Consider the following 22,845-nt stretch of genomic DNA (forward strand, 5'->3'; position numbering starts at 1 on the left):
AAAAAAAAAAAAAAAAAAAAAAAAAAAAAACTGATTGATATGTTTAAATTATTGGGAAAAGAAAATCTTTCTTGGCCTAACACTGAAGAAATAAACTAAAGAAAGCTATAAATATCACCATAAATTAAAACTTCTCTACAGTATAAATAAAGGTAAAATATAAATTTTAAATGGCTAAAACTATTTGAAATACAAATGACATAGAAAAGGCTCTCACATATCAATAGTGAGGCTCTTCCAGTGTTCTTCAGTTCAAGTTACTCAGCATGCCAACAAACTGTTGTGTCAGTTTGCTTTCATGCTGCTGATAAAGACCTATCTGAGACTGGGTAATTTATTAGGAAAAACAGGTTTAATGGACTCCTAGTCCCATGAGTCTAGGAAGGCCTCACAATCATGGTAGAAGGCAAAAGGCATATCTTACATGGCAACAAGCAAGAGAGAGAATGAGAATCAAGTGAAAAGGGTTTCCTTTTATATAACTATCAGATCTTATGAGACATATTCACTACTATGAGAATGGCATGGGGGAAACCGCCCACTCATGATTCAAATATCTCCTATTGGGTCCTTCCCATAATAATGGGAATTACGGGAGCTACGATTCAAGATGAGATTTGGACAGGGACACAGCCAAACCTTATCAGCCATATTGTGGGGTACCATGATCTGAGCCCTGATATCATCTTGGTTGTATCTGTACTTATTTCAGAATTTAATTAACATTAACATCTCTTCTTTTATGAATTAACTGGTAATTTATATTCCAATGCCTGTTTTCAATTTGTTTTCTTTCACTATTGATATGTGAGAGCTCTTTCTATGTCATTTGCATTTAAAATAGTTTTAGCCATTTAAAATTATATTTTACCTTTATGCTGTAGAGAAGTTTCAATTTGTATCTGGTGATATTTATAGCTTTCTTTATTTCTTTAGTTTTAGGCCAAGAAAGATTTTCTTTTCCTAATATTTTAAACATATCAATCAGGCGTTTGGTTGGTTGGCTGGTTGGTTGGTTTTGAGACAGGTTCTCGCTCTGTTGCCCAGGCTGGAGTGCAATGGTGTAATCTTGACTCAATGCAGCCTCTGCCTCCCAGGTTCAAGCAATTCAAGCAGGAGACTTAGTCTACCAAGTAGCTGGGATTACAGGCACAGGCCACCACTCCCAGGATCAGAAGTTTCTCTGACCTCCTCCTGACTTACCACCCCACTTTCAATCCTGAGGCAAGTTTTAAGAACTAGAATTCCTCTTCCTCAGGGTGTGAAATAGAAAGTAGAACCTCACTTACCGAAAGCAAGCCATAAAACCTAGAAAAGTCACTCTCTATTTTCTCCTTTGTCCCTTGAAGACTCTCATTCCAGAGGGGTCCTGTTCTATACCAAGGAGGAAAAGATGCTACACAGAGAGACCAAAAAGAATCTTGAACAGAGAGGCATTGCTGGGTTTCCCCACTCAATCTATGTATTAGGTAACTCCTGCATTGCTGTAAAGAAATATCTGAGACTGGGTAATTTACAAAGAAAAAGATTTAATTAGCTTATGGTTCTGCAGGCTGTACAGGAATCATAGTTCCAGCATCTGTCTCTGGGGAGGCCTCGGGAGGCTTTTACTCATGGCAGGAAGCAAAGTGGGAGGAAGTACATCACATGGCCAGAGCAGAAGCAAGAGAGAGAGGGACAGCATGAGAGCAAGAGCAAGGGGGGGGGAGAGAGAGAGAGAGAGAGAGAGAGAGAGAGAGAGAGAGAGACCAGATCTTGTGTGAACTCAGACCAAGAGCTCACTATCACAAGCCATTCATGAGGGATCTGACCTCATGATCCAAATATGTCCCACTAGGCCCCACTTCCAATATTGAGGATTACATTTCAGCAAGAGATTTGGGTGGGAACAAGTACCCAAACTGTATCAGTTCATTACCATTAGATCATACCCTTTTGTTCAATTACATGTATGCACAGCTATTTATTCTTTATCAAACCTATGCATAAAAATGAACAATTTTCCTTAGGTCTTTAGGTCTTCATTTCTGAAGTCTCCTGTGTCACAGGACACTTTGATTAAATCAATTTGTTGCATCGTTGTACCTTTCTCCTGTTAACTGTCTTTTGTAATAGGACTGTTGGCCTTAACCTTTATGATGGGCAAGGTGCTTGACTCTTGGAACCTCTTTGTAGTGAAAAGAGAAAAAAATAAGCAAATGTATTTACAAAAGCCATTAGGGGATATAATGATCTGCAAGTAACAGGATGACTGCTTTTACACTGGATGATCAAGGACAATGACCCTGAAGAGCTGTCATTTAAGCTAAGATCTGGATGATAAAAAGGATTCAGACAAGAAGTTAACAAATACGAAATTTTGATTTTATCATAAATGTAATGGAATTCCACTATAGGGGTTTTTAAAATAATATAATTTAGATCTTAGAACTATCACTGCAGCTATTGCATTGAGACTATATTACATGGGGGCAGAAGTAGGATAAGAGAGACCTATCTGAAGGCTCCTGCTCTCGACTGTGTGAAACCTTGGATTAGGGTAGAAATACCAGATATGGAGAAAAGTGAGGGAAATTTACACATAATATATGAGTAAAATTTACAGTGCTTCCTAATTTATTAGATATAAGGATGATACCAAAAAAATGATTTTTTTAAAAGACCAGTAATTTTTGTTTGAGCAACCGGGAGGAAGAATGTGATACTGAGAAAAACCTAGAGCTCATTGTGGGGTATGAGGTATTTGTTAGTAAACAATACTTCTGTTTTGACCAGTTATGTTTGACATGTCTGTTTCATATCCAAGTAGGGATACCAACCAGGCAAACACATATATTATGTTAGAGTTTCAGAAGAGATCAGGTCTAGAGAAATGAATTTTAGAATTGCATAATTATTTAGAGCAAGAAACAAGAGCATGATTACCAACAAAGCAGGGCAAGTTGAACAGAACTTCATGAGTATAGGGCTGACTAACATCAGAGACTGAGCATGGGAGAAGAAGACAAGAATCTGATTCCTAGCTATGCAGTCTTCCAACTCTGACTTAATCCAGTCAGCATCACTACTCCTCAATTTTCTCATTTTAAAATGAGGATAAATCGTAATAAAAGCTACCAAGACTGGTCAGAGAATTAATGGGGACAACTCTAAGTAAAATACATAACAACATCTCCAACACATAGCAGCGTTCAACGATTGTCTGTCATTAGTTTATTTGCGAAAATATCCATAGTTTTAACAGAAAAAAGTGTGCAAGCAACCAAATTTATTTTTTAAGTAATAAAATAACTTTCAACAATCAGTGAAAACAAAACTATATGCAAGCTGAGGAAAAAAAAAGAACAGATAGAAATAATTTTAAGTTGGCATTAAATTAGTAGTTACACATAGAAAGCTATGTGTATCCAAAGAAATAAAATTAGATTGCAGGTTCTAACCAAAGATTTTTTTTTTCAATTATAAGGGAGTAAATCCAGAAACTTATGTGAGAAAGAACATCAGAATGTAACTGGATGGTATTATAAAGACTTCTAATCTTCGGAAAATTGAAACATTAAAATCTACCACAGAGCAGGCCTCTACATTAATTACTATACTTCCATATAACATTTAGCCAATAGTAAGTGTTTGCCTTGGAGTTCTAAAATTCAGATAGGAGGCTTATTTTGCAATTTCTGTTGAATTCTCCTTTAAATTAAAACAACTTCCCATTCATATCTTAATTTGTATTACTTTATGGGTTATAGGAAATGAAGCACTGATTGCCTTAAATAAAGGAACAAATCTTACTACATTTTTGTTATTTCGTTAAATCACTGCAGGAGAAAAAAAATTACTCATAAATAAATACATTTTTTCAAAATGTACATGTCTTAAGGCAACTAATAATCAAGACTTGGGATATTCTAAATGGTTTTAATGAAGCAAGTATAATTAGTTGCTTTTTGAATCAGTATTTCAAAAAACAGTGATAAGATAGAATTGAATTATCTTGCTTCTTTGCTTTTTTTAAGAAAAATATTGTTTTTTTTCTCCCTTCATTCCCAAGGGGAGAAAAAATTCTGGGCATGGTGACTCTTGCCTGTAATCTCAGCACTAAAGCGGGCAGATCATGAAGTCAAGAGATGAAGACCAGCCTGGCCAACATGGTGAAACCTCATCTCTACTAAAAATACAAAAATTAGCTGGCTGTGGTGGCACAGGCCTGTAGTCCTAGCTACTCGGAAGGCAAGAAAATTGCTTTAATCCATTAAGAGGAGGTAGCAGTGAGCCGAGATCACCACCAGTACACTCCAGCCTGGTGACAGGGTAAGACTGTCTAAAAAAAATAAATAAATAAATCCCCCACCATCAATAATGACATAGAATTGAAGAAAAGACAAAAAAACCCTGTATCTGTGTAGTTACTTGTGTGCAGCTGCTGAACTCTCCAAACAACAGCTGGGCAATAATCACTATCACCCTTGTATTCTAGAACACAGTCTGAAAAACATTTGTATTTAAGTCAAAGCTGCAGTGCTTCTGCTATGTGTTAATTCTCTCTTCCCTTCATCATCCCTTTCCCCTTTTTCTCCCCATCTGACCCATTGCTTCCCTATTTCTCAATACAAAATTTTATCAAACCTGTTCAGCATATTTTTCCTGTAGGGAAAACAATGCTAAAGTTATTGCCTGTACAGTTACTTTAGCAACTTAAAAATACCTACAGGCTCAGATTTTTCTAGCAAAAGTAAACTTTGAAGGTAGTTAATTCAAGTCTTAATGTGTTTCTGAGAATATTGGTGATTCAATTCTCAGTCTGTATTTTCAAGCTTCTTCCATATACATTTCTTATAAATATTAAAGTAAGGGACATAGGATTTTGAATTTCACATCATTGCAGATAACCAAGGAAATTGCAAACTGCTTTAAGAATTATTTGGAAACTCTATATGATGTTCTATGAATTTATTCATATGCATTTTATACTCGTCTCATTTGAAAGAAATTTTTAGTCTGTGACATTTTATCCTTTGATCTTGAAGCTACATTCTTACAGATTAAATGGGATAGACCCATTCTTTCGTGTTCACCTTTCTTATCATTATACTCCATCAAAATGAGAAAGCCATAAAGCTCCATATTCTAGTCAAAGCATGGAAAGCTTTCGGTGTGGGGTTCATCAAGTACGGTGATTGACTCCTACAGCACAGTGACAGTCTTACTCTCCTCCTGGAATCTGCCAGTCATGTCATTTGGTTACCCCTGTTTCCAAGTACTTTTCTATTTCCTCTCAACAGTGAAAGGAAAGGAGAGGGGAGGGAGGGGTGAAAGGAGGGGAAAAGAAGAGAAGGGAGGGAGAAAGACATCGGCTGCATGCTTTTTTATAGAATGAATAAAGAGAAAGAATAAAGAAGTTACAGATATTTATTGGAATACCACATATCATTAAATCTTTATGACAACTATATAGCCTCCTTATTTCCATGTTACATATCTAGAGTTCAGGAAATTGATTGCCACAGGGTTTGTACAATATACCAAAGGTCACGTATTTAGAAAGTAGGAAACAGAAGGACCAGGACTTAAGGTCAGCTTTGACAGATTCCAAAGCCCAAACATTTTCAGTCTGTCTTTCTTGGGCTGTTTTCATTTGCAAATGGAACAGTATTCTCTCTTATTTGTCCAACTGTGTAGGTCATGCCTTTGCATGTTTAGATGGTATTGCTACCCACCATGGGAGCTGCAAACAGCATCAATTGGGGGTAACACTGATCAAAAAAATGCCACAGAATTTTGTCTGGCATTGTCTCTTCAACATTATCTATCCCACTCCAAGTGTCTAAGGAAATTACAGTGGCAAGAACTACAAAGAGTCAGCCACTGGTGACAGCTGAAGGGGAATGAAAAAGTTGAACTGGATTCAAAATTAGTGTGCAGTGGGAAAATCCTGCAGACAGTGAGAACTGTGCAAGAGTACCCATTGAGAAAGCAAGTGCTTGAATTACCGTACTACCACAGTGAGGACATCAACAGTGGTCAACTGGTCTTACCCAAAGAGACTGGGAAGACAGTTCTGAAGCCAAGATGGGTAAAATGACATGTGTTCTTTGATCTAATCCTGTCTCCCCTCTCTCAGACTGGATTAATAGAAATGTAGACCGTTCTTCATTATTTGCAAGCCCACACTTGTGGGTGGGGGGGTGGGGGGCAGGGGTGAAGGTATGATTGAAGTATTCAACTGACATTTTGATAGCTGAAAATGATCACAAAGTATTGAAAACTGCCACATATGTTAAGGAGACAGAAAGAAAGATTAACTATCACAGTTGAAAATAGGTAATGGAGAAAATTAAACTTCATATTTGTATCCATTAAACTTCTGCTTACATGGGAAATTATTGTTATTATTTGAATTCTCAGAGCAAACCAGTAAAGTGGATATAATGACTTTGTCACTTTTCAGCCAGGGTAATTAACATCTAGAGAGGAAGAAGAATTTGCCAAATTAACAGTAAGTGACAGAACCCTGGCCCCAGAATCTGCCGCAAACCATTATTCTACGTTGCTCTAAAACAGGTTAACAACACATACCCCAAACAGTTTTCCATTTCAGACTCAATTATGTGCTCTTACAAAATGACCAGAGAAGAGATCTACAAAGAACTTTTTATTTTACTGGGCAATATGTGTGATGTAAAAAAGAAGAAATACATAATATCACATATATTATTCACATATGTGAATATAACATACACACACACAAATGTTTTCATAGAACTATACCATTTGTCAACATTTTTCATAGTGGGAGGTGGGGCAGAAAATGGGAGTTATCAGTGACTTTTTCTGGCTCTTTTATACTATGTTTTATAATTTCCCTAAACTAATCTTGCATAATTTTATAACTGTAAAAAACTAAGAGATCTGGGAAGAAAAAACCTATTCTGTTAAGTCTGCCATAGTTTTTTTGCATACTGTATACGAAGCAGCATACTGTATTTATTTAGCTTATTTTGAAATTGGTCCAAGTAGCCAAAAGGTTTTAAAGCTTAGATGTTTATAAAACAAGTAATTTAATACAGTAAGAAATATTTTTAAAAGTGTCTGAGGAATTTTCAATCGTTTGAGATTCAAAACTTCCATTTCACCTCTTAAAACCTAATGCCACTTTTAGACATTGCCATGACGCCAACTTCTTATGTATGTTTATCTTAATCAGCTATTTCTATTTTTCATATAATGTTCAGTAAATAATCTTACCCTACAGAGTTCTTTGAGAGTTAAAGGAGTGTAAACTCTATCAGCAGCTTTTTCTAAAGTGACAAAACATGAAAGCTAAACTTATAAAATCCCCAATATTACAAGATAGAATTGTAGCCTTCAGTTAAGCATGAAGTGAACACACATTTCACATTTCACACACTGATTTACATGAAATCCATTCACACCCATCGCAACCACACAGAAAAGCTACTGGGGCCTCTTACAGCTGTCTGGAAGCCACTGAAAAGCGATTACAAGTCAGAAAGCAGTGAGAGGCACTGAAAGTCCTTTTGTTTTAGTGCCACATTCCTTTCCAGGGCCCCTCAGATTCATTCTCCGTTATGCAGTATTTTTGGTAGAAGTCCCCCTGCATGTAATACCCCATTGAGGTCAGAAAAGCAATACAGTAAGAACCATTTGGACAATCGTCTTGTTGCAAATTCCCCATGCAATTCTGCTGACACGTCAGAACGTCTGGCAAAATCATTTTACTTAGACCACATCTACCCTGCAAAGCAGGCTTCAGGAAAGCAACAGACCTTGAGATCCATGGGTGTTCAGACAGCACTAGGACGGGGAGTACTCAAGCAAAGTATTCCAAGAACAGAGGGAATTGAAACACACCTGACTTCAAACTCCTCCTGCCTCAGCCCCCTGAGCAGCTGAAACTATAGGCATAGGCCTCTGTCCCCTACTTTCCTTGAGCATTTTTGAAGGATTTGACATCTGGATACAGAAGGTTCTAAAAATTATCAAGTTTTATATAATGGAGATAATAGTATTATTATATACTGTGCCCTCTCCAGTCCTAGATCCTGTATGAAACAGTAACTAGAGGTTAACTTTAAGCTTGTACCAAGAGGTAGTTTTAGTCAAACAGTAGTTGTCTGAAATATGCTTCTTTGGGGAATTTTCTCTCTATGACCCATACTCTATTTCCTTTGACCTCTATGCAGTCTTTGCTCCTTGCAGTTTTATGGTCTCATTAATGACACTATTTATTTATTTTTCCTTCTCCTAAGGAATTCCTAATTTAATTATATGACTTTCTGCATAACCTCTGTATTTAAAGATAGGAAGTATAAAGGCTAGCTACAGAAATTTGCTGTGGTATATTTAAATTAATCCAATATAATTTGGACTTAGGGAACTCATTTACTAACAGATAACACATCACATATTTTCTCTTCTCTTTAATGTATGGCATTTGTTAAATTTCAGCTTGGAAAATGATTTAGGAAAACAAAATTTAGAGAATAATACTTATTTAGAGGAAGACATAAGAAAGATTTTGGGAACAGAATATATTAAGTAAGAGAAAAGAGTAAAGTACCTCACAGTTCGTGAGTAGAGAAAATGAGAGCATTGTGAAATCTTTATTCTACAAAATGGGAAAGCAAATGCTACCTCACCCTACATGTGATTAAGGGTGAGAATTCATTGGATTAAAATTTTGTTCAGTATACTGGAATTTAGAGGAAAAATGGGAAACAGCTCACAGGATAAAAAGTTGATAGTAAAATTGTTACAACAGGATATGTTAAGTGTATACGACTATATTTTTCAGACACTAAAACTCTAGTATTGCAAACCAAATAATAAAAATTAATGTGTAGCATCCTACAGTCTTCAGCAGTTCAATAGCCTGTCATAAGAAAGACAAAGAAAAGCTGGTTGCTCCAGTATGATGACAACTCTTTCTAGATGATTAAAGAAACAAATACCCACTAAACATAAAACATTTCTGAGAACAGCTGGCTAACTTTATAGCTCTCTGTAACTCACATCTTTTAACATCAAGATTTAGTGCCTGGAGACTTACAAAAAACGATGAATAGGCAAAATATACAACAGTGAACATGGCCTAGTCTTGTAGCAGATCAGGCCATTCATTCATAAAGTACTTTATGATCCATGTAAACAATTTAGGCTCATCCGGGATCTTAGAGTTTAACTAAATGCAACTAACTGAAATCTCTAAAACTCTCTAGTACTCTGATTCTGGAACTTTAAAGGTTCAGTTAAGGTCTGTGTAGCATTTTAACCATAACATTAAATTTTATATTATTAGGTCTTGAATATTCTCATCCTCTACTTATTTCCTAGTTTCTTGAAATCTTTGTTTTCTAGCCATCTTTTCACCAAGGAAGTAAGCCAAATTAAAGGTTTTCATTTCTACTTGTGCCCTGTAAAAGTAATTCTGACATGGGTTATATTAAATTTCATGATGGATGACTTCTGAAAAGTGTGTGTGCTCATTCCCATGTGATTTTAGGACCAATTACTTCCCTCACACATGTTTTCTCTTTTTGTGTAGGACAGACAATTTGAGATAGATTCTACATAATAAGGGGGACATTCTATAGCCCATGATCAACTTAACTACCCACCCAATGTTTACCTACACTTTTTAAGAATTTCGATACTGAGAGTCCCAGAGGGAAAAAAAAAAAAGGTATCATCTGGCATTTAAAACTCCATAACAAAGCAAGGCAGGAATATCAATGGCAAAAGATAGCTTAGCATTTAGTTTATGAAGGATTAGCTGATTTTGCAATAAAGAGATATTTTTTAATGTGCATCTGAAAAATAAGATGCTGAGGGAAGAATGAATGAGGGAGCGACAACAGAGTTACTGCCTGGACACTGGAAAGTATTGGAATAGAAATTTCAGTGCAAAATACCTCTAGGCCACCCACCACTCACTTCATCCACCAAAAATAAAGCAGCCTCTGAGGAGGGCACAGAGCCCCATGGAGAGCTAGGAGCTAAGAAGAGAAGTCTGTTGCAATGACCCAGACTTGAACTTACAGGAGATAAAAGGAGAACTGTGATAACTACATTCAATCAATGCAACTCCAGAGAACATTAGTTAACAGAAAGCATCATCAACATCAGGTTTCCTGAAGAGTTTTTATAACCATGTCACTATAAACATAGAATGATCTTCAGACTAAATGTTGGTCTCTGGAGGGTTAGCTGGTTAATGCCATATGGTTGTATAATCTGAACAAAGACAAAAATGGATGAAGGAATAGACAGAAAGAGAATCTGAGAAAGGAAAGTATGAAAAAAAGAGTGAGAATACAAGAAATAGGAGATAAATAAGGATGGAAAATGGAATATGATACAGACTAGGTAGAAAAAATTGAAAACTTTTTCATAAAATAAAGAAAAAATCTTTAGTTAGCTGCAAACATTAATATAATTTAATCTCAAATATTCAATGCAAAGAAATATCTAAAAACCATCTCTTATTTTCATCTCTTCTCATTCCTATTTTATGCTCTCAGTCTGCAGTTCTCCTGGTTGACTGCAACCAGTAGATATCATACAATATTTATTTATATTGCTTTAATGTCTTAAAAAGAAACAAAGTTGAAAATCAAGCTTGTTTTTACCCAAAAGTATGTTTGTGATGAAAGCACATGCCTTTCCTAATGCAACAAGAACTCCGTATACATTTGAAAGGAATTGCTTCAGAGCTTGTTGGTTTGCTCAGACAAAAACAGAAGGAAACATTTTAGTGTTATTTTCCATAAGCTTGGCAGGTTTGAAATGATGGTTTTAACTGTCTGCATCACCAAAAGTGGTATGAGCAGATCTGAGCTCAGGGGCTCAGTGGTGTGTCCTGTGACCTAAAAAAGTAAGTGAGTGACTGTCATCAACTGTCCAGTTTCCAGATTTGATGCTGTCAATGGAAGACATGGCTGTAACTCATCCAATCAAAAGATCCCTGAGCTGCTTGTTAAAGTCCAAATTCTTGGTCCCATTCAAGGATTAATGACTGTGAATCTACAGTGAAGGAAAATTTGACTTTCTAGCAAAGACAATTCTAAATTCAAGCTTGTTTAAGAACCAATGCAAAAATGAGCAATTCTTAAGACTATAAATCATGTATGATTTTGGTTTTCCATTTTGAGTGATAGATGACAAAAAAAGAAATATTATGTATGCCATGGGATCTGTTAAAACAGACTTATAAAACTTACACTAAGTGTGTTTTAAAATTGTGTATCAGTCATTTGATCACCTTCAAGACATTTATATAGAAGCCAAATAGTATCCTAAGGGAACTAGTAGACTTGAGAAAAGACTGCAACACTGATTGCTTATTGAGGGAACCAAGAACCAAATGTTCACCCTAGCCACCTGTGAACAATTCGTGCTTGACATGTGACACCGAAAGTGGCTAGCACCTCTGAAGATTTATGGTGATAGAGATAGCAATTCATTTCCTTAGCTTTTACTCCAATGGAAGTTAAACTCTCAATTATTACTTTATGACCTTTACCACAGAAGGTAGTTGAATGCTATTAATAGAAAATGCTTTCTTTGGCTTTGTAATATGCAGTCATAGAAGATGAAGGACTTCAGAAATAAGAGGTGCTTTTATTGTGGTGTCTCATATGGCATAAAAAATTTTTTTAAATCTTGGATAATCTAAGAATTGATTAAAATGTTTTCTAAATTCTTCCAGAGATATCAGCTACTCTCTACAGCTTTTTAGATTGACACCACAGGAGCTAATTGGCTTAATTCTTTTTAAAGTTCATCACTTGTAATTAATAGACTAAAAGACAAGGAGCATAAAGATTTTGAGGTCTGAAGTTTATATTCCCTTGGATTTTAAATGTACTTGACCTTCATCGTCTTCTTCCCTGTAAACATCACATTCACCCAGAAATGGAAGATAATTTGCCACTCGTATTGACTAGCTCTGAATCCCAGGAAATAGTTGAAATTTTTTATCCTTCGATATTTTCAGCCTCTTTGTCCCGGAGTTTGTTAATTCCTACATCATAGCACTAGCATCAGCCTCTTCAACAAAATGTTAATTCTTATCTGTTTTACTGTGGCCACTGAGGACAACAAAGATTGACTAAAGCCCTCTATTGTAACAGTCTCATAAAACATTTGCTACAGTTGACACTGGCATAGTGACTGAGAGTCTTAGGTACAAAGATTTCTCTACATTTTTACAATATAATCTTATGACATACATTCACATTTTATTAGAAAATAAAATCTAAGGCTAAGCAGCAATTTTTAAAACACAGATGATCTAACATAAATATCAGATAAAATGTAATACATTAATATTAATATATGGTTGCAGTAAAATTTATGTAAACTAGTTTTAGGTTACCCTTTTAATAATAAATATTAAAATATTAAATATAATATAAAAAAGGGCATTACTTACTAAGCATGTGCTATGTGCCAAACACTATTTTACAGCTTTATATCTATGAGCTTATTTCATACTAAATTTGTAACAAGAACATTTGTTTAGACAAGTTAAGGAATTTGGCCAAAGTTGTTACGCTGCTTGGTAGTGAAATTCAAATTTAGTTCTGCTTGACGATAAAGCTTAGCTTCTTAATATTATACCAATACCTCACTTCCTCAACTTTAAATGATTTTGGTAAACATACATTATTGGGTTTGAATAATGTTTACAAAGAATTAATTCTGGCTTGTTTCCATCAGTGTTAAAGGGAAAAGATCCCGTATTAGTGGTCAGAAGACCTACCTTGCTCATGTCATTTATTTTGTTTTATGACCTGAAAGTCACTTGAGGTCTCTCACTTTAGATTCCTCTTATAAGCTGATGAGGGTGGTCAGGGGGTGATATTATCTGGCCTCACTTGCTTAATCTATGATGCTGTTGTGAAGGTTGTTGAATGTCTATCCAAAGACATGTCTATCCAAAGGCAAACTAAATTGTTATAACCACCATTATTCTACATGGCAAAACAAGCTTAGATGCTGACTTTATATTCCATAGAAGAGACAGATGAGTGAACCAACTCTAGGAACCTGAGTGTTGTCATGGCATACAATGATGTCTAAGGCAGAGAAACTAGCATACAAGAAATGTTTACACTGAAAAGAAATCACCCTAAACATTTTTGAGATTTAAGACTTTTGGATTATTTAGTCTTAGAACACAAAGCACCAAAAAATACAATTTTCATCTACTGTTGGGAATAAACATTAAACAGTTCTAATTGGTTTGAAAAATTGTGTGTATCGCCACAGATCTACTCAGCCAAATTTGCTTTCTGGTAGCATGTAATTGAGGTGGTCTGTGTCTATTTTAAAATTGTGCTTTGATTATTGCTATTTAAAATTTAGCCCAGGCTACCATTTTGACCATAAAACACACTCAGCACACACACATACATACATACCCTAATCTGACATCAAATGCATCCTGAAAATCTGGTGGATTTGTTATCAAAAATATCTCCAAGGGAAGAAACTGACATTTTTTATCAGAGCTATTAGGTTAAGCTATCTACCAGCAAATATCTCCAAAAAAGCAACTTTTCAGATTTTGTATAAAAGAAAATATCTGTTTTGGCTTGTCTGTGACAAGTTACCAGTCAGTATGATTACATGCTAGGAAAGAACATAGTAAAAAAAATCTCCAATATGAAAATTTTTAATGTTCCCAGATCCTCTTACATGCTACTGATAAGAATGTAATGTTTTAAACTCCTTATGGAAAAACGATTGACAGTACGTGTTAGGAACCTTTAAAAAAACACTAATTCCCTTTGACCTGTTGATAAAAAACCATGAAATCTATGAAGAAGAAAGAAAGAGCTTTATTTTCTGTAAAAAAACAATCCACTGATTGAAGTGGCACAACCTCCAATACAAGTGAAAGTCTGCTTTCCTGAGAACAAAGGCTGAAATAGGAAAAGTTCCCAATCAGGTCTGTTTATGCAAATGAAGGACTCAAATTTGTTTCATTCTGATTGGTCAAAATAGCCAAGCCCTTATTGGAGGGTTTCCAAGCCCCAAACCTGAAGAATCTGTCAGATTTTATTTCAAATGGCACTAAGGTAGGATGGGGGTGAGGTGGGGTGGGGTCCTAACCACAAATAATCTTGGCACCAACAACAGGAACTATTTTGGCTCGTTGTAGGAAGGGAGATCCTGTGACACTTTTACATCTTTCCAAGAACACAGACTATGTGACGAGTCCCTCACTTAGCCATGGCCACCTGATTCTGTTTTAACTTTGAACACCTCATTAAGCTATGGGGAGTCCATTTTGCCTGTTGGCCTGGGACATACTTTAACAGGTCCAGTAATGACACCTCAAAAAGTAGCTTAAGAAAATAATTTGCCGGGCGCGGTGGCTCAAGCCTGTAATCCCAGCACTTTGGGAGGCCGAGGCGGGTGGATCACAAGGTCAAGAGATCGAGACCATCTTGGTCAACACGGTGAAACCCCGTCTCTACTAAAACTACAAAAAATTAGCTGGGCATGGTGGTGCGTGCCTGTAGTCCCAGCTACTCAGGAGGCTGAGGCAGGAGAATTGCCTGAACCCAGGAGGCGGAGGTTGCGGTGAGCCGAGATCGCGCCATTGCACTCCAGCCTGGGTAAAAAAAACAAAACACCCTCCCAAAAAAAAAAAAAAAAAAAAAAAAAAAACAAAGAAAATAATTTATAGTATAAGAAAGAAAAAATAAAAAGAAAGTGCAGAACAAGAGAAAGAGAGGGGGAGAAAGTTATATAGGTCATAGTACAAAGGGTTTAGGGGGCTTGGGGATTGTTCTGCATTATTTACAATTTAAAAACTGAAAAAAACCCAAATATTCACAGGAGGAGATAATTGTGTAATCTATGGCACAGACACTCAGAAGACTTAGTAGGCAATCACTAAAATGTCTTTATAAAAAATTCATTATAATATGAAGAAATATTTTCTGCAATATTAAATTTTGAAAACTAAATGTCAAATTAAATCAAATATAAAGAATATATCCATAAAATGGGAATTAGGAAAGTATAGTTAGTTTTCGTTACCTTTGTGGATTAGCTGGAGTGATTTTTTTTCTAGTTCTCTTAATTTTTCAAATAATCAATAATAATGATGAATTGCTTGATTAAAAATTACATGTGCACATAAATATTTAATTTTTTTCTAAATGCTTGCAAGTTTTCAAATTCTAAATGTAAGATACTACTTATATCACCTTTACAGGTTTAAGAACAAATAGATTTTTTTTAATGTTAATTCTAAAGTGTAGATGTTGTCTAAAACAGTGAAGTTTATTTCTTCATCTAATAATAATATGTCTTCAGTAAAGAATAAATGAAAATACAGAAAAGTAGGAGAAAGAAGAAAAAAAAAATCAATGGTACCAACAGTGAAAGGTAACTATTGTTGATACATTAACTTATCCTTCTGGTTTTTTTCTGTGCATTTTTCCTCTTACTTGTTTTATATAGTTATAGATGGAATTTCATAATTTGTGTTTTTCTCTATGAAATTATTTTTAAAGTTACCTAAAATCAATTACACAACAGACACATAACCTAAAATTAACATAAATCCTGGAAGTGAAATAGAAAAAAAATACCAAGAAAAGAATTTAAGTAATGCTGAATCCAATGTTTCTCCCTGAAGAATATGAAATTACTAATAGGAGGAGGATAATCTTATAGAACACATTTTGGCACACAATGGAGTATTTCATGTGTTAACAAAGTATCAACTAATTCACACACACACACACACACATAAAAACTATGCTATAAGAAGGCTGAAGTATGTATCTACTGTCTGTGGAATTCTCAGTGGACATTTCTGAGCCTGGCATTTTGCTTATATCCACTTCAACTCAAGTTTGTGGAGTGGATTTGAAAGCATTTTGTAAGAAGTACACCAAAAAAAAAAAAAAAAGGGAAGAGGAAGAAGAGAAGAAGGAGAAGGAGAAAGAAGGGAAGGGAGATAGAGGGGGGGAAGGGGAGAAGAAGAAAAGGAAGCAAACAAGTTGATTTTCTATACATTGCAACAGAACAAACTTAGTTTTCTGTAACAAAGCTTATTGAGTGGGTTTCAAACTCTTCTGGACATAGTAATCACCTGGAAAACTTGTTTAGATAAAGATCCCTGAGCCTTGTCACCAACAGTTAATGCTCAGTTGTCATGAAGTAAGCCCAATAATCATTTTTTAGGAGCACTTGGGTTAGTAGCAACGCAATCCGTTGGCACTCTGAAAATTAATTAAATAAATTGAAGTCATTTCCTTCACACCCAACTAAAGTCCAGAGACCAAGGTGAAAAAAAAAAAAATCACTCAGATCACAAATGCCCACTTCAAGAATGATTTTAAGACTTTTTCTTTGTACCTGCTGCTGCTGACCAACCCCAGCATTGTGTCCCAAATGCCAATGAGATTTCTTTCAAAACAACTGATCTAACTTTTCTCTTTCCCTATAAAACCTTTACCCTCTCCTTTGTTCTTCACACATATCAAAAGCCACCACAGTCTGTGCATATGCTCTGAACTGCAATTCTATTCTTTGTATATTTCCAAATGAAAATTTTTGCTTGGAGATTTGCCTTTATATTTTTATTTGATATTGATATTATGAAGACTAGTTTTTGAAAAATACTTAAGATTGAAGAATAATTTCCTTTCAAATAAAATATATCTTCTATGGATATAAAGCATGTGTAAGAGGAGGCTGACCAGTCTAATCAAAGTATCTAAAATGAAAATTGAGGAAGAAAAAAATATCTAAATGAAATTTTAAACTAAGGTGGCATATACAATGGCAGAAATTAACCAGAAGAAGGAGGGCGAGGAAAAGAAGGAAAAGGAGAGAAGGAGAACGGGTGGATAAGTCTAGAAATTATAATAAGAATGAAAGTTAGAGAACTTACATGGTTGCTTCTCAGAGAATACGGGTAATAAGCTCAGAAAACTTAAAATTTTAACATTCTAATAATAACATAGACATATCACTCAGATATGTTTTGAGAGGCTTGGGGCACATAATTAGAATATGGCCCCAACATTTCACACGGTGTACAAACAATAAATACTTGATAGAAAAAGTGGAATGTTGGTATTGTGCATCATCTATCTGTCTGCCTATCTATCTATCTATCTATCCATCCATTCATCCATCTATCGGTAGGTATCTCTGAGAGAGAAAAACATGGATGGATGAAAACAAAGAGAAAGACAGGGACAGTAGAAGGAAAAGAAAAAGATGGAGAGACAGAGACAGAAGGAGAGAGACACAGCGCCTGTGCACAAAAAACAAATAATCATCAATGGTAATATAGTCAAGAAAATATCAATGACCAAATTTGACTCAAGAGATGTTAGAAAAATGTCAGTATAGCAACATGCATAGGCAAAATTGAAATGTTAATTTAAAGTTTTATTCTTAATATGTTAACCACAGTTACCTATGTTGGCATTAATTGGTTTGAGAGTAAGGGGTAATTGTAAAAATGTGATTTTCATATTTTAATTTGTATAATTTACAATGATAATATATTTATTTCATTGTCTATAATATGGTAGTACAGATAAGAGCATGTAAATCACTCCTGATCTCTCATCCCAATATAAATGAACCCAATAAACATTTTGATGCCTTTCCCTATTTCAAGTATATCATTTGAGGTAATTTTCATTCATTAGATTTTACCAAATTATTTAAACATTTTCATAAATCTTTTAATGCCTGCATACCATTATATCATGTATGTATGCTCAATAATTAACATATCTCTTATTCATTTTGAGATTTTATAAATTATTAAATTTCTTTTCTAACAATTTGCTTTTTTACAAGGTTGAGGAACTCATCAGTGCAAACTGTACTATGAACTTAATTCTAGCTAAAATGATGAAAATGCAAAGGAAATGAAAAAATGACCACAATATCTTAGAATTTAAAACAGTGATGAGACAGTACTAGATGCAATATGACTTGTGTTAAGGTTTAAAAAGAATTAATGCCGAAATCAAAAATTTATTAATATAAGCCCATTTCCATAGATCGTGAAAGGAAGCACGACTTAGTAGGGACAGAAAGTTGAACAAAATAAAAATAAAATAATGTCAATTTAATCACAAATATCCACCAAAAAAGAATTTGATAATACAGCAAATACTTTTTTAAATGTTTTTGTTTTTGTTTTGTTTGGCTTGGTTTGGTTCTGTGTGATGGATGGTTAAGGATGGTATAGGAAGAAATGACCTACCCTAGAATAAATAAATACGAGAGTAGCAAAAATCTTAAGACTAGTGTCAGCAAAGTCTATGACAAATAGAAAAAAAGTTTATTAAACTAAAGTGAGGGATAATTAACAGGGAGATTTTCTTTTTAATCTACATGTTAAGAGGCTGCACATAAAAAGAGAGAAAGGTTTGGCCCATTGCTTGGGGCAGGTGGTTAAATACTAACAAAAAGCAGAATTACTTTTTTCCAGATAGGGTATCAAGTGAATAATTGTTGCACCGGAAAGTGTAGAACAGACATGGTCAAAAAGAAATTGGAGCCCTAGATATGGAAAATGATAACAGGAAAATACCCAACCCTTTAATGAGGTTGAGTCTCTAAACCCATACAATTTACTTCTTAAGATAAATGGAGAAAACTTTAAAAATGTGATTGCTATTCTATTTCTTGTTATCGTTGAGGAATCAAGTAAAAGAGTTCCATAAGCAAGTGTTACACAGTTCAAAGGAAAGATTTCTGGTCTACAAATTTGCTTAACATAGAATCCTTACAAAGTTTCAGCATTATTTTGAGCATTTAGAAAAAGATGTGGTAAGCGTTAGAAGATTCTACGTGTGTACTGAAAATTAAAAAAAAAAAATGAGATTGGAAAAAGTAAGGTTACTAAACTGGCATATCAAAACAATGTTCTAGACACAGAAGAATATATTTTAAAATGGGAATCTGATAATATCTCCAACAATATCCTTGCTTACAGGGTGACGGTATATGACTAAGATGAAAATAGAGTTGGTCATAGCTTCAGCCTTACTCAAGAAGCCCACATGCAGCAAAGGCTTTAATTATATGCCCTGTGATTCTATTATTAATCATTATCTCCATCAATGTTTATATTAAATGGCATAAAAGGAACCTTGGAAAGCAAGTTTATCAAGTTGATAGGTGACAAAAATCCTGATAGAATATCTAATTATTTTACTTATCAAAGACTAATTCAAAAAGATCAACAGTCTGGAATGGGACTATATTTTTCAAAGGAAATCTAATATGTATAGGATCTTATACTGGGTTTATAAAATTATTTGCCTCATTAATAGATGAAAGATAAAAAGTTAGAGAACTTGATTTCAGAGCAGTTAGGGTATAAAATAATCAGAAAAATTAGTAGGCCACTCGTTCACCATCTAAATAAATGGAAGAAAGTATTAGGAGGTCAATTTTAATAACAGCACGAACTGTGCTCTCTAGTCCAGTTTTATCAGCAATTAAGTTGATATTTTTATTCCTGGTTTATACCTGTATCTATTTCTAGACTAAATCAGAAATCGTCAGGGGTGGGAGGCAATGCTGGGCAGGGGAGGGTAGGCATTTTGATGAAACCCAAACAAGTGATTTATACATATAATTACAATTTTCCTTTTATGATTCTCATTTTACAGATGAGAAATGTGAGGATTAGAGAGTTTATATCCTTAGTGAAGTCAACCCATAAGTAAAAGGAGAATGTGAACCTGAATCTGATAGAAAAGGAGAATTTGAACCTGAATCTGAAGGACTCTAAAACCCCATAACTATACTTTCATTCCAACCCTCCTGGATGAGGGAGGTAAGGCACTTCTCATACCTGGAAGAACTTGTTTGAAGAGGAAAACTGGCTAGCTAGAGTCTGGCAAAAGAAAGCAGGGAGGGGTGGGGCGAGGGGAATGGGGATTTGAAAACTATGAATATGAGTAATGGCAAAAGACAGTGAAAAAATTGACTCTGAAAGAAGGAGGCACAGAAAGGAAAAGGAAACTGACATCCATGATTTCAAGTGATGGAAGGGAGATGAGATGTATTCACTGTATAAACAGAAAGCTGACTTCTTCTGAAGAATGAAAAAAATTAACGAAGGCAGATTTTCACCAATATTTCAATGAACATAACAATTAACACTGTTCAAAAATGTATCCAGCTTTTTTGCATTCGTATCTCAAACACTGGATAGACTGTCAACTTCTGTTAATCTACAGAAGAAATAACTGTCCTCGATTTATTAATTCATTTTTTAGAATTAAATTCATCTAATAGATGAATTGATGAATAGGGAGTCACGTTCTTCTAAGTACTAGAGACTACAGCAAGAGACAAAAGACATTTATAACATAAGAACAAATTATAATTTATTTATAAAATAAAAAATACAGTGTCAAAAAAGAGACAAGTCTCTTCTCATGAAGTTTCCACTTTAGAAAAAGAAGAAAAGTAAACAAACAAAAAAAAACGAATACGTCAATTTGTGATATTGATAAATGCTATAAAAATATGATGTAATTGATAAAGTATAACCAAAGGTAGGAGAAGATTTTAGATAGTTGTTCAAGAAAGGCTTCTCTGAGATGACAGTTGACAACTAAGTTGAGTACTTAATGATAAAGCAGAGCCACAAAATTTATGAAAAAAGAATTTCAGTCAGAGCAATACCAAGGACAAAGGCCTTTAGCGTTGAGTGAGCTTGTATAGAACAAAATTTACAATGGATAGAGAATTAAGAGCTTTAACTGAAAAGATAAGGACATGTCTACTCTAATATTATTGATTTTAAAATATGTCACTTCCTATGTTTTTAAAAATAGATGCAGCAGAATTCACCATTACAGATGTAAAAAATTCAACATCAACTGTTGATAGAAGAGTAATACATTCTGTGTCATTTTTAAAATTATTTTTAATTGATAATTAAAAATTGTATATATTTATGGTATTAATGTGGTATCTTTAAATATGTATATATTGTGGAATAGTTATTTAATAACTCAAGTGAATTAACATATGCATTGCCTCACATACTTACCTTTTTTGGGGGGTAAAAACACTCAAAATCTACTCTCTTACCACTTTTCAAGAATACGAGACACTGTTATTAACTGTTGTCCTCATAATATACAGGGATCTCTTCAACTTATTACTCCTGCCTAACTGAAATGTTTTAACCTTTGTCCAATATCTCCACAAACCTCCCTCCTTCCACCCAGACCTCAGTCTTCTGGTAGCAGCCATTCTACTCTCTGCATTGATGAGTTAAACTTTTTGGATTCCAAATGTAAGTAAGATCATGTGACATTTTTCTTTCTGCGTATGGCAAGTTTTAAAGGTCTACTAAGAAACAGTTTATCACTTACAAACCAAGAGAGAGTATTAACCTCACCTTGCCGATGATTTTCCTTAAAAGAAAATCGAATATGCATGTATTGATTATGATGATAAACATTTTGGCCAAAATTTATTTTCAAAACAGATAGAAACAGTGTTTTATTACTGCTACCAGCATAGACTCACTCACTGGAAGAACACAATACAGAGAATCGGGAGCCCTCAGCTTTTGTTCTCACTCATCACAAGCTGTGATGTTAATCAGGTTGCAATGTCTCAGATGCCCAAGTTTCTTTATTTGTAAAAAGAGAGGATTATAACATCTATCTAACAAACTTGACATAACTGAAGAACATAATGTAGACAATGATATAAAGATTATCTGAAAATGTTTTATTATTAGATCAGATGGATACCTTAATACAAATTTTATCATGTGCTTCATTGAAAGAAAAATAGATCTTCACAACTGTCTATAATTTGTACAGGCTTTGAAGCCCCAACCATTCTTCTAACAAAGAAAAAATAGAACTCAAAGCAAATTGGAACATAAGTGAAACATAGAAAGGAAAGGGAGTAGTGAATGACAATTGTCTAGAGGAATAAGAGAGAGAGAGAAGTAGTGCTTAGTGGCAAGGAAACTATAGTTTAGAACTTTTAAAATATGAAAAAAGGACTGCACGACACCTATAGATCTCTTAACAACGTTTCAATGTTTACTAAAAGGCAAAAATGATCTGGAGACAGTACACTTTGGGTATAACTCTGCCAAAGTTTCCTTTTTGTCTGTAGAGACAAGAAAATTTATCAATTTCTATAGGCTACTGCATATTTATTCCTTACCAAAATGATATTGTATAATATCAATTGCAGATAGAGACTGGGACTTACATAAATTTGAGCCAAGGAAAGACACAGTCTTAAAATTATGCAAATAGGACAAATACCATCTTCTGGACATTCTGCCCTGCAAAATTCTTGTGAAATATACAAATAGGACAAATACCATCCTCTGGACATTATGCTCTGCAAGATTCTTGTGAAATACACAATTAAGACAAATATCATCTTCTGGACATTCTGTCCTGCAAAATTCTTATGAAATATACAAATAGGACAAATACCATCTTCTGGACATTCTGCCCTGCAAAATTCTTGTGAAATGAAAGAAAACAAGATAGAGAGCAGTTTTGGGGGAAGGCTGGAGGGAAGTTCAGGTACTTATGGGAAACTAGCATCGAGAACATATGCAGCCAGTACCAGGGCTCCAGAAAAACTGAGTTTGAGTAAAGCTGCATTTAGCATTCTTTATGAGCTTTATTAGGCTCTTGGACATGACAATGAAGCAGTGAAAAGAATGGATACTGTAAGGAGGTTTAGCTATGTCAAAGCATAACTTCTTCAATGTCATAATTATTCTTCAGGCAGGGCCACAATAGCTTCATATCATAAAGA

Source organism: Sapajus apella, unplaced genomic scaffold, assembly GCF_009761245.1.
Source record: "Sapajus apella isolate SASKATOON/1434 unplaced genomic scaffold, GSC_monkey_1.0 scaffold1, whole genome shotgun sequence".
Classification (NCBI taxonomy): Eukaryota; Metazoa; Chordata; class Mammalia; order Primates; family Cebidae; genus Sapajus; species Sapajus apella.